We start from the raw sequence: 13,502 nt of genomic DNA, 5'->3' as shown, positions 1-13,502 counted from the left end.
AGTGCGAAGGAGCTGAACATGTGTTTCTTGGACCTCCATCCTATAACACCTGTTGGGAGAACTAACCTTTAGACCAGACATTGATTCAATCAACTCATGGACGTTCAGGTCCCTGTCCTCCGTACTTCCACGACAGATATCCCTCAGATTCTTGATGAGCGTAAAAGGTTCATAGGCTACAAACCTTTTAGCCCAATCATCAGGGATATTGTTCAGCATGAGACTCATAACCTTTTTGAGATCCGCATCCCAGGCTTAAAATCTCTCAGGGGTCATGTCTCTGGCATAGTAGCTTGGCATGGGATGTGACAGTACATACTCAAGTCCATTCAGTTTGACTATTTCAACTAGCTTAGCTTCCCATTCAAGAAAATTTGTCAGGTTCAGCTTGACCATAAGCTCAGAACCCATGATGATGTTTTGATTGTTGTTTGCCATATTAAAACTACAATTGAAAAGAATAAACAAATAAATAACCATTCACAGTTTCTCTTAATAAACTTAAATTCTAGCATACATGCATAATTCAATGTTTATTAAGCATTTTATTCAAATTATGTGTTCCGGCAGGTGTGAATAAAATGATTCCAAGATCCTAAAATCATTGAAGAACTAAGCACAGTTTGTCGACTTAATCCTAGAACATCTTAGGTAAGCAAAATCCTTTTGCTAATAGTCTAGAAACTATTCTTGGTTGATAGGTACGTCTAAGAACTTATTAGGTAAACCTATCGAATTTGCCACGACATAAAAGGACTCCTTACTTATATCGTTGAGTTTCACCAAAACTAACATGTACTCACAATTATTTGTGTACCTTGCCCCTTTAGGACCAATAAGTAACACCTCGCTGAGCGAAAACTATTACTAGATTGATGTAAAGGATATCCAAGCAAGTGTATATTTTGGCATGGCACCTTTTAACTCAATTTTTAAGTTTGGAACTTAAGGCTCTTACTATGTTGGTTAGATTTTAAGTGAACTAAAATCCTTAATCATGCAACATAATCAAGCTTTTGATCTCATGCATTTTAAGACATATTTAAAAGCAATAAATAACTTAAAACATGCATAAGATATTTGTGATCTAGTATGGCCCGACTTCATCTTGAAGCTTTGACTTCAAAGTCCGTCTTGAAAATCTCCGTGGGAGGCACCATTTTCTTCAAATAGGATAAGCTATAACTAATTACAACTATTTGATGGTTCGCAGACCATATTTGAATTGAAAAATAACTTTGGTACTTTAGACCAATTACATTCAAATTAATGGTACGCAGACCATATTTTCTATCCTATTTGGGCCATACTAGTCACTTCATAACCTGCAAAACAGTACATATACAATATATACCATTCACCCATTCATTATCATGAATGGCCCACTTAGCTGGTTAGTAAAACACATTATGCATCACGTCAATATTTGCAGCAATTAATCAAGGGCACCAATAATCTACCAATTATTCAGTCCTTATTAATTCTAATCGAGTTGTTTTAACCTTAAGGATTTGTAGACCTAATCAAGAGTTTATGACTAAAAAGCGCTCCCACTTAAACCAATAAATTCATATGCTTTACTAATTTTAAACAAAAAAATGTATTTCTAGTCTAACCGGAAACATACAAATTTAATTAAAATTTAAAGCTCATATAAATTTATAATTGAATCCAAAAGTTTAATTTAATTTCAGTCGTGTTTAAATTAATTCATGATTTTAATTTTAGTAAAATAATTAGAATAAATAAAATTTATTATAATTACAATATTCAAAATTAAAATCCAAGAAAATAATTTAAATTATTAATTTTAAAATTAATTAAAATTACGTGAACTGAAATTTTCAAATTAAACATTCAAAACGATCTAATCGTAACGCAAACACCCTACGCATTGCACGCCCATGGGCCGCACGCACACAGCCATCGCTGGCCATGTGCGCGCAGCCCATGCGCTCGTCGCATAGCTGCTGCATCCCCATCGCAAGCCTCCGCACGCATTGGTGCTCGCTGCGCGCGCCAGCGTTCATCGCACGCGAGCTATCGCTCGCAGTGCGCGCGCGACATCGCTCGCTGGGCGCGCGACATCGCTCGCTGGGCGCGCGACATCGCTCGCTGGGCGCGCGACATCGCTCGCTGGGCGCGCGACATCGCTCGCTGGGCGCGCGACATCGCTCGCTGGGCGCGCAACATCGCTCGCTGGGCGGGCGACATCGCTCGCTGTGCGCGCGAGCAATGCTGGCTGTGCGCGCGAGTCCTCGCTCGTTGTGCGCGCGAGCAATGCTGGGCGCAGCGCTCGTGGCACGCGAGCTTGCGCTCGCTGCGCGCGAGGCTGCGCGCTCTTGTGCGAGGCAGCGCGCGTTGTGGCGCAGCTCGCTTGCTGCCCACACGCGACTGCCTTGGCTCGCCCTTCGCCCATGCCCATTCGTCCATTGCTCGTGGCACACGACACAAGGCAGGGCTGCTGCCTTGTGCTCGTGCACTACGCCCTTGCTCATTGCATTCGTGCCGCACGGGCGACGAGCTCCCTTGCTCGTCGTCGCATGCCCGCATTATACAACACCCCTTAAGGGTAACACGAAGCGTCCATTGCTTCGTGCGTGCAAGTTTTATGAACGAATCGCATAAAAATTTCAAATTTATATTTAAAATTAATGACAAATTAATAAATAATATTAATTTCATAATTTTAGGGCGAAAAATCGAAAATTTATTATCCAATTGATTTCCGATTGTTATGGATTCAAGTCTAGGTCATAAAAATTTAAAATTTATCATAAATTTACAATTTTTATGGTGGTTTTTAATCATAGGTTTCTAATTAAATTACAATTAATTATGAAAATCAAATTAATTCTAAATTATTCTAATTTTCAACAAATTAATCATAATTACAAATTAGATTGCATAATTAACAAGACTAGGCATTCAAACTTGTTAAACATATGCAGTAGGTCAATCAAAAATTCAAGATTTATCAACAAGAATCGCAAATAGTTAATTTAACATCTTAAATTTACGAAATTTTGCATTCGAAAAACTAAAACCTTCGAAAAGTCATAGTTAGGCTTCGAATTTGAGAATTCTGGGTTCGGCAGAAAAATATTAGTTTTGTCAAAATTTTAGAATGCCTTTTACATGCGGAATTGACACAAAAATCACTCAATTCGGATGAGTAACGAAGGAACTGCCGAAAAACTGCGTACGTATAATTAAATAAACGCAATTTGCAATTAATTAACAATTACGAAAATTAATCACCCCTTTTAATTCTTGCAAATTTGTAATATTTAACCATGTTCATGCAATTTAGATTATGAAAATAATAAGGGGCTCGTGATACCACTGTCAGGTTATGATACATATGATATTACATAAATCATGCGGAAACAACCATTAACCCAGGACAACATATTATTTACACATAATCATATAGCATAATTTAGATGCATACTCTTTGTTGCGTGCCCTCCCTAGCTGCGCCCGAACCGAACAAGAACAAGTCTTTAGGACTCCAAGTGTCGTCCCTCCGTAGATAGTCCACAGCACGTCCGGATCCGCCTTAAGATTGACCAACTAGAATCGCCCTTAAGGTAATAGAAAATTTCGGCACTTTATGAGCAAGATGTGTGTTTTAATTTTCTCTCAAAAAAAAAAAACTCACTTTTGAATACTTTGAAACTTGTTATAAATTGTGAGCCCTAGCCTCATATTTATAGGGGTATGGAAAGGGAATCGAAATCCTATTCAGATACAAATTAATTAAACCTAGAATCCTACAAGAACTCTAATTTAATTAATTTATCAAATAGAATTAGGAATTTAATCATTAACCGAACTCTGCATGTTTTAGGAAACGTGCACGAACACAAACACTTGCACACACACGCACGGCTGCCACGATGGGCCCCATGCGTGCGCGCGAGCAGCAGCCCACGCAGCGCCCGCGCGCGCTGCGCGCTGCGCGTGCTGTGCGCGCTGTGCGCGCTGCGCAGCCTGCTGGGCCTGGCCTTGCGCTGGGCCTGGCGTGGCTGTTTGTGCGGCGCGCTTGGCTTGCTGGGCGATGGCCTGGCTTCGTGCTGGGCCTCGTCCGGCAGGCCTCGTCCGATGCTTATTCGTACGATGCGCTTCCGATTAAATTTTCCGATTCCGGAATTCATTTCCGATACGAACAATATTTAATATTTCCGATTCCGGAATTAATTTCCGTTTTGAACAAATATTTAATATTTCCGTTTCCGGAATTATTTTCTGATTCCGGTAATATTTCCGATTCTGACAATATTTCCGTTTCCGGTAATATTTCCGATTCTGGCAATATTTCCATTTCCGATAATATTTTCCGATACGTACCATGTTTCCGTTTCCGGCAACATCTACGACTTGGATAATATTTATATTTCCGATACGATCCATATTTCCGTTTCCGGCAATATCATCGTTTCCGGAGTATTCATTTCTTGCCTGTGACGATCTTAGCTCCCACTGAAACCAAGATCCGTCGGTTCCGAATATTCATAGATGGAGTATTTAATGCCATTAAATACTTGATCCGTTTACGTACTATTTGTGTGACCCTACGGGTTCAGTCAAGAGTAAGCTGTGGATTAATATCATTAATTCCACTTGAACTGAAGCGGCCTCTAGCTAGGCATTCAGCTCACTTGATCTCACTGAATTATTAACTTGTTAATTAATACTGAACCGCATTTATTAGACTTAACATAGAATGCATACTTGGACCAAGGGCATTATTTCCTTCATGGCTGGGGCTGGAGCTGGCTAAGGGTGGTGTCTGCTCACCTACACACAGATAATGGGACTGACCCCTCGTAAAACTGGTGAGCCCGGTAGTGTCCGGTAGAGTAAAGAGAGCGTTCCTCTGGAACATCCATGACATCTGACCGGGAAGAAGTTCCCCGTACTCAGAGTGTACCCTGTAAAGGCTCCCAAAATACTCCAAATCTAACAGATTGTTACCCCGGACCGCGGCATGGTCCCTCTCAGCAAAATTTTCCACCGCTATGGCAATGTGGGTGACTAAAACCCTAAAGCAATATCGGTCGAGTAGCGGTGGTTGGCAGTAAGGAGTAAATGCATGGCCAAGTGATGGGCCAAATTCATCCTGTATCCTTCATTACCATCCAACAAAAACCCCTCGAGCACCTCTAACTCTGTGCTCCTCACATTCTCCTTTTGGTCCCTCCCAAAGATGGTAAAGGCCATAAACCGGAACCAAACAAAAGGGACGGGATGTTGCACGCTAGATGCGTGCAAATGCTGCATGCTACTAGGATTGAAATCCCCAGTCAACTTTCCCCAAACAAAACTATTAAGATGTCCCTCCCCGGGGGACCTATCATGCTCAACAGATAATCCAAATATTGCACCAAAATCTTTAATAGGCATATCATAATCATTATTCAACAATCGAAAAGAAACTCTAGTGGCATCCTTATATCCATTCTTTCTGACATTAAATGAGCTAAGGAATTCAAGAGTAAGATCCCTAAATGTCAACCTAACCATGGAAAACATGTGCTTCATGCCCACCCCATGAAATAATCTCCTAACATCCCTCTCAATACCCATATCATGCAAAGTTTTCTGACAAATAAATCGAGTAGGGACTACCTTCTGAAGCTTGAGGTGTGCAAGACGGGTTTGTTGCTCCTCACTAGTAAGAATCATGTTCGGGAAGGCCGAATCCGGTGCAAACTGAGGTGGTGGTGGTGGGTGGCTTGTGGAAGCCTCCTCTTGTCTCCTTGTTGCTCCCGTGCAAGTTCTCTTTGGCCTTGAACCCATTGTTGAAGAGTTTTGAGTTTTTTTGAGATTTTGGTGAAAATTGGGGTTTTTGTGGGGAGTGAGAAAGGGTGAAAATTGTTTGATGGAGGTTGAAGAGGATGTTATGAGGATGATTTTGGTGTGTGGATTGATGAATTTGGGTGAGAGATGAGGGAGATATGAAGGTTTGAAGTTCTTAGGGTTTGGGGTTTAATGGAGTATGTGAGAGAATGAAGAAAATGATTGAGAGGAAAATGTGAAGGAAAGGGGAGATCCGTGCTCTTTAATTCGTGTTTTCTCCTTTCGCCCGCCGGGCCAACTCCCGCCTGACGGGCGAAAGGCGATACTTCTAAAATTTTCGACGCGCGCCCGGTCGGGCGCTCCTCGCCCGTCGGGCGGTTGGCGATCCTGCCACTTTTCCTTCGACGCGCGCTCGGTCGGGCGCTTCTCGCTCGTCAGGCGGTTGGCGATCAGATCTGCAGCTTCGTAATGAGCCGCCCGTCGGGCGTCAGGCTGCCCGCCGGGCGAAAAGAGATATTGCGAGTTCTTTCGACATGCGCCCGGTCGAGCGGCAGTCGCCCGGCGGGCGATATGCGAACGTCCTTCTACGATCATTTTTCTAACTTTTTTGCACTTAAGAGCCAATCCTGTACAACATCAAACGCCCAAAGCAGTAAAAATACCCTCTCCTCACCTCTCTAAAGCAAAGAATAAGCTACAAAACACACAAAATAGAACTAAACTATCGAAAGCAATGAAATACGGGTTGCCTCCCGCAAAGCGTTGGTTTATTTCTAGGTCCCGCTCGACCTTGTTACCTTGAATATGCAGTCTATGAGGCGGAGGGATTGAGGTGATGGACCTCAACCACTCCTACAGTAGCCCCATCATGGTACAACTTCAGACGTTGCCCGTTGACCTTGAATCGTTCACCATTATCATTCTCTACTTCAACAGACCAACACTTGCTTACCATAGTCACGGTGAACGGCCCAGACCACCTAGACTTAAGTTTTCCAGGAAATAACTTGAGCCTAGAGTTAAAGAGTATAACCTTGTCGCCCACCGCGAACTCTCTATGCAAAATGTGATTGTCGTGCCACTTTTTGGTCTTTTCCTTATAAATCCGGGCACTATCATAAGCTTGTAGTCGGAATTCATCAAGCTCAGCCAATTGAAGTAACCGCTTCTCACCGGCTAACTTTGCATTCATGTTGAGCTGTTTGATTGCCCAATAAGCCTTGTACTCCAATTCTACTGGTAAGTGACACGCCTTGCCATACACCAACCGATACGGGGAGGTACCAATAGGTGTCTTAAAGGCGGTTATGTATGCCCATAGAGTATCATCTAGCTTATCGCTCCAATCCTTCCTAGACTTCGCCACCACCTTCTCAAGGATAGATTTGATCTCCCGGTTGGAGACCTCAACTTGACCGCTCGTCTGAGGGTGGTAGGCTAGCCCGGTGCGGTGATAAACCCCATACTTGCGCAGGAGCGCATCAAGATGCTTCTCATGGAAGTGTGACCCTCCATCACTAATCAAAGCGCGCGGAACCCCAAATCTAGGAAAAATGATCTTCTTGAACAGGGAAATGACCGTCTTAGCATCGTTAGTAGGTGAGGCAACGGCTTCCACCCACTTGGACACGTAATCTACAGCAACAAGGATATACAAGTTACCCTTGGACGATGGGAATGGTCCCATGTAGTCGATTCCCCACACATCGAAAACCTCAACCTCAAGGATCCCGTTCTGTGGCATCTCATACCTCCTCGAAATAGTGCCAGCCCTCTGGCACGCATCACAAGCCATAATAAAAGCCTGTGCATCCTTGAACATAGTAGGCCAGTAAAAACCACATTGTGACAACTTAGCGTTAGTCTTTGCCGGTCCATGGTGACCACCATAAGGTGAAGAATGACACCTACTGATAATACCTTGGACTTCCCATTCCGGAACGCAACGCTTGTATAACCCTTCAGCAGTCTCACGAAACAAATAAGGGTCATCCCAAAAATAGAACCGAACATCATGTAGGAATTTCTTCTTCTGTTGATATGTAAGATCGGCCGGAAGAATACCCCCTACAATGTAGTTAGCAAAATCTGCGAACCATGGCGACTGACTGGCAAGTGCAAGTAAGTGATCATCCGGAAATGAATCATCGATCGGTGTAGACACTTTACCATCATCATATCTCAATCTAGACAGGTGATCTGCAACAATATTCTCAGCCCCTTTTTTATCGCGAATCTCCAGATCAAACTCTTGTAGCAGTAGCATCCATCGAATAAGCCTGGGCTTGGCTTCTTTCTTTGAGAGTAGATACTGAAGAGCCGCATGGTCAGTATAGACTATCACCTTGGACCCAATCAGATAGGTGCGAAACTTGTCCAAGGCATAGACTATGGCTAGAAGCTCCTTCTCAGTAGTAGCATAATTAACTTGAGCTTCATCAAAGCTCTTACTTGCATAGTAAATGGCATACAAAACCTTTTCCTTTCTCTGACCCAAAACTGCCCCAACTGCATAGTAACTTGCATCACACATTATCTCGAACGGAAGATCCCATATATTCGGGAGAGAGAATGATGGGAGCCGAAATCAGTGCCTGTTTAATCCTGTCAAAGGCCTCGAGACAAGCATCAGTAAACACAAACGGGGCATCCTTGAGGAGGAGCTGGGTAAGTGGTTTAACAATTTTAGAAAAATCCTTGATAAAGCGGCGATAAAACCCCGCATGACCAAGAAAACTTCTAACACCCTTCACATTAACTGGAGGGGGCAATTGTTCAATCACTTGGACCTTAGCTCGATCCACCTGAATGCCCTTATCAGATATCAAATGTCCCAAGACCACCCCTTCAGTAACCATGAAATGACACTTTTCCCAGTTTAAGACTAAATTACACTCTTCACATCTTTTCAGAACTTTAGTCAGATTTAGCAAGCAAGAATCAAAATAAGTACCATAGACACTAAAATCATCCATAAACACTTCCATGATAGACTCGATAAACTCAGAAAAGATACTCATCATGCAACGTTGGAAAGTAGCGGGTGCATTACACAGACCAAAAGGCATCCTACGATATGCAAAGGTACCATAGGGACAGGTGAAAGTGGTCTTTTCCTGGTCGTCTGGATGTATGGGAATTTGAAAGAAACCAGAATAACCATCCAGATAACAGAAAAACTTGTGACAGGCTAGCCTTTCTAACATTTGATCAATGAAGGGAAGGGGAAAGTGGTCCTTTTTAGTAGCAACATTAAGACGCCTATAATCAATGCACATGCGCCAACCTGTGACCACCCTTGTTGGTATCAACTCATTTTTTTCATTTCTCACCACAGTTGTCCCCCCCTTTCTTAGGCACTACCTGAACAGGACTCACCCACTTAGAATCAGACACAACATATACAATACCCGCATCAAGCAATTTCATAACTTCAGCTTTTACAACATCTTGCATGACAGGGTTCAAACGACGCTGGGGTTGAATGCATGGCTTATGATTTTCATCTAGATGTATCCTATGCATGCAAAAGTCAGGGCTAATCCTCTTTAAATCATCAATACTGTACCCAATGGCCCTTTTGTGCTTTTTCAACACAATAAGAAGTTGGGATAACTGGTCTGCATCAAGTGCAGTACTGACGATCACAGGGCAAAGTTGTTCATCATCTAAAAACGCATATTTAAGGTTAGCAGGAAGAGGCTTAAGTTCGGGTTTTTTTACCTCTTTAACAGGACAAACCGGCCGAACTAACCTCTTCAATTTGGTGCTCTCTGGTTCGGACCCTTCACCAACAAGAGCCAACTCTAGAGCATCCACTTCAGCACTCCAAGAACTGCTATCACCTGCAGAAGACTCACAACAAAGCACTGCCTCCAAAGGATCTCTTTCGAGAACTTGGGAGACGTTATCACGCGTAATAAAATCAACTACATCAATACGATAGCATTGTTCTTCCTCTAGCATGGGACTTTTTAAGGCACTATTCAGATTAAAAGTCACCTTATCATCCCCAACAGACAAAGTTAATTTCCCACTTTTAACATCAATGACCGCCCCTGCCGTGTGAAGGAAGGGTCTACCTAAGATAATGGGAATTTGAGAATCCTCTTGCATGTCTAGTACCACAAAGTCTACAGGTATATAGAATTTACCTACTCTAACAGGGACGTCCTCTAAAACACCTAAGGGGTATTTGACAGAACGGTCGGCCATTTGCAGAGTGATATTAGTAACCTTAAGCTCACCCATATTCAGTTTAGTACAGACAGACAAAGGCATGACAGACACACTAGCACCTAAATCACATAAAGCTTTATCGATAAATACAGTGCCAATGTTACATGGGATGGAAAAACTCCCGGGGTCTTTAAGTTTAGGTGGAGACTTATTTTGCAAATGGGCACTACATTCCTCAGTGAAAGCTACAGTCTCTACCTCACAAAAAGCACGTTTCCTGGTCAAAATATCTTTCATGAATTTAGCATAAGCAGGAACCTGTAAAATTAATTCAGTAAAAGGAACCGTTACCTGAAAATTTTTGACCACTTCCAAGAATCTGCCAAACTGCTTGTAGGATTGGAATGCGTTACATTGTTCAACAGAGCTCCTACATTCCTGTGCATAATGACCAGACATTCCACAACTTTCACAAACAGTAGCAGGTTGGGCACTCATAGCAGCTACACTAACAGGTTGGGCAGATTAAGCATTGGCTGCTTGCATATTATCAAACTTATAGTGTAAAGCAGTCAATTGGGCAGTTAATTGTTCAATAGAATTTAAATCATGCTTACCACCCCTATTAGATAAACCTCTAGGATTCCCATACTGCGCATTGTGAATGGCTATCTCCTCAATAACCTCCATAGCTCTAGGCACCTCAAGTTGCATGAATCTCCCACTGACAGCTGAATCCAACAAACATCTAAACTCATTACCCAGACCATTATAAAATTGCTGAATCAAGAACCAATCATCCAAACCATGGTGCGGGCACTCCCTCTGCAAGTCCTTGAATCTCTCCCAGACCTCGAACAAACTCTCATCTGCTTGTTGTGAGATACCTAATATCTAACCCCTCGGACGAGCCGTTTTCTCAGGTGGAAAATATTTAACATAAAAAGCAAGAGCCAAGGACTCCCAATTAGTGATTTTCAAAGCCGCCTGATTCAACCCATTAATCCACAATTTAGCTTTCCCACTCAAAGAGAACGGGAAAAGTATCTCCATAGTCTGCTCCGGAGTCAATCCCTTTTGCTTTATGGTGGAACAATATTGGATGAAGGACTGTATGTGAAGATTCGGATCTTCACCTGGTTCCCCACCGTACTGGCGTCTCTCAATCATGTTAATCAATGCAGGCTCAATCTTGAAGGTCTCAGCTGCAATAGAAGGCATGATTGCCTTTGGTAGCACGGAAAGACTTAGCTTAGAATAGTCTGTAAGCCGTGGGGTAGGTGGCGGTAGTGGAGTTTCGTCACCCATCTCTATCTCTGAAACTGAATCTGTATCTGAAGGAAAAAGATCGCCAATATTATGATCAGAATCAGAGTAATTCCCACAATGTGCAATGAAAGTTCTTCGTCTGCGAAAGGTTCTTTCGGGCTCAGGATCGAATGGAGTAAGATTACTAGTACCTACGGTCCTGGGCATAGACAAAGACTACAAAACAATGTGAGATCCGGTCTCAAGGAACGTGAGTTCCTTGAGTAGTAACAAACAATAATCTAGGATAAGCAATCAACAACAGAAAATAAAACCGTCTCCCCGACAACGGCGCCAAATTTTGACAGGCTTACGTCGTATCACCTAATCAAAAATAACCTAATTCCACTAGCTAGGTAGCAAGGGAAGTCATGATCGAATCCACAGGGAAACAGTGTTCTTTCTACTATCAATTAATTAAACTAAACTATTGGGAACAAGAGTTGGTTGGTGGTTTGTATGCTAAGACTACGAACGATAATTAAACGAGTATGAATCAATATATTAAGGAATCTAGGGCATAGGTTCACCAACAAATAACAATCCAGGACAACGAACAATCACGATAATCAACAAGGTAATTAATTAGACTAGCCTGGTCTCTCGAATCGATACTAATCATAGACTTAGAATTAACGGGCTCTCGTACGTATTAATCCTAATTCCACCCATTGACACAAGCCTAAACATCAAATTGCATCTCTCGAATCTTAATTTGATATTGCATAACTACCACAATTAAACCTGCGCAAATCTAATTGTATAGTGAAATAAAACAATCAATAGGAATTAAATACAATGCCAACAATCACAATTATTCAATATCCCTTCATATTAATCATGGATCCCCAAACCCTAGAAAATAGACTACTCAAGCATATTAACAATAAACAAAGCAATTAGCATGATTGAAAACATAATTAAAGCTAAACAAAGAATTGAAATAAAGAACAATACATTAATTGAAGAACAAGAGAAAAAGAAAGCTTGATTTTTTATTGGAATTGAAAACTAAGTGTTTGCATAAATCTATAGAGAAAATTCAGCTTAGGGAAATAAAACTAAGTGTTTAATACTAGAATATTAGATAATAAGATGTCCAACTAAATTAACTAAGGGCTATATTTATAGTTTTGCCCAAAAAACCCAACAAAAAACCGGAAAAACTAAGGTAAACCGCGCGCCCAAAAGCCCCAGGGTTGTCGTCGCCCGGTCGGGCGGCCTTCCGCCCGACGGGCGGGAAGCTCGAAATCCGCCCGACGGGCGCAGGTCTGCCCGGCGGGCGGAGGGAGAAACTTTGGAAACCATCTGCACGCGCCCGGTCGGGTGCCACTCGCCCGTCGGGCGGTAGGAGATTACTCGCTGCTGCTGCTCTGCTGGGCGCCTGGTGGGCACCGGGCAGGAGTCCGCCCGTCGGGCGCCGAGAGACTTTTCGTTTGTTTGGCTTGCTCGCCCGGTGGGCGATGGGAGATCTTCCGGGCGAAAAGCTAAATGTGTCCGCAACACCGAGTCTAACTTCCGGGGCTCATCATGAACATCTAAGGCTCCCGTAAGTCGACAGTAATCGTCCCGAATCCCCTCGGGATCATGTAGTGGCCTAAATTATCATGAAACGGGTCTAAAAAGACCAATTTCTCACTAAGTAATCCTGAAACTCAAGGCACACACAAATATACAGATTAGTATTAAAAATGGCTCCTAAGAGCTCATTTAACACATAAAAAGTAGTAAGGGACGGGGGTAGAATACTATATAAAACATGCATATCAATAGCGGAATAACCCCAAAGCCAGGAAGCATGTATAAAGTACAGATTAAGCATAACTAACGTTTGTAGCGTGTTTTCCCCTTAGTTCAACGAACACGAACAAGAAATCCAAATGTCGTTCCTCTACTTGGTTCACCAACACGTTCAGGTCCGTCTTGAGATTGATGGCTTAGATCTCATTCGAGATTGTTTACTTTTTGGGAAAAACACTCTAATGGAGGCACAACGAGAATTAGGGTTCTCTATGTCCTTAATTAGGTTAGAATATGATATTAGGTTTGTTGGAAAACATCTAGAATAGGTTATTAAGATAACCTATTAACCAAGCCAAGCCAAGCGTCCAAGCATAGAGCTCAACCGGCCATCAGGCCCACGACCATAGCACAACAGCGCAGCGAGCAGTTGGGCCATGGGCCGTCGTTGCTGCTGCTGCTCTTCCTTG

The 13,502-nt window shown here is 42.6% G+C and overlaps 1 non-coding gene across 1 annotated transcript; it reads left to right on the top strand.

Annotated features, from left to right (window-relative positions):
• The first annotated feature begins 10,786 nt into the window (after window positions 1-10,786).
• LOC130464572 (small nucleolar RNA R71) lies at window positions 10,787-10,893 on the top strand. Its single transcript, XR_008924964.1, has one exon. It is a non-coding gene; the product is annotated as a small nucleolar RNA R71 (small nucleolar RNA).
• Window positions 10,894-13,502: the final 2,609 nt, after the last annotated feature.

Source organism: Spinacia oleracea, chromosome 6 (assembly GCF_020520425.1).
Source record: "Spinacia oleracea cultivar Varoflay chromosome 6, BTI_SOV_V1, whole genome shotgun sequence".
In the NCBI taxonomy this organism is placed as follows: domain Eukaryota; kingdom Viridiplantae; phylum Streptophyta; class Magnoliopsida; order Caryophyllales; family Amaranthaceae; genus Spinacia; species Spinacia oleracea.
This window is presented reverse-complemented; position numbering and strand designations above follow the sequence as displayed.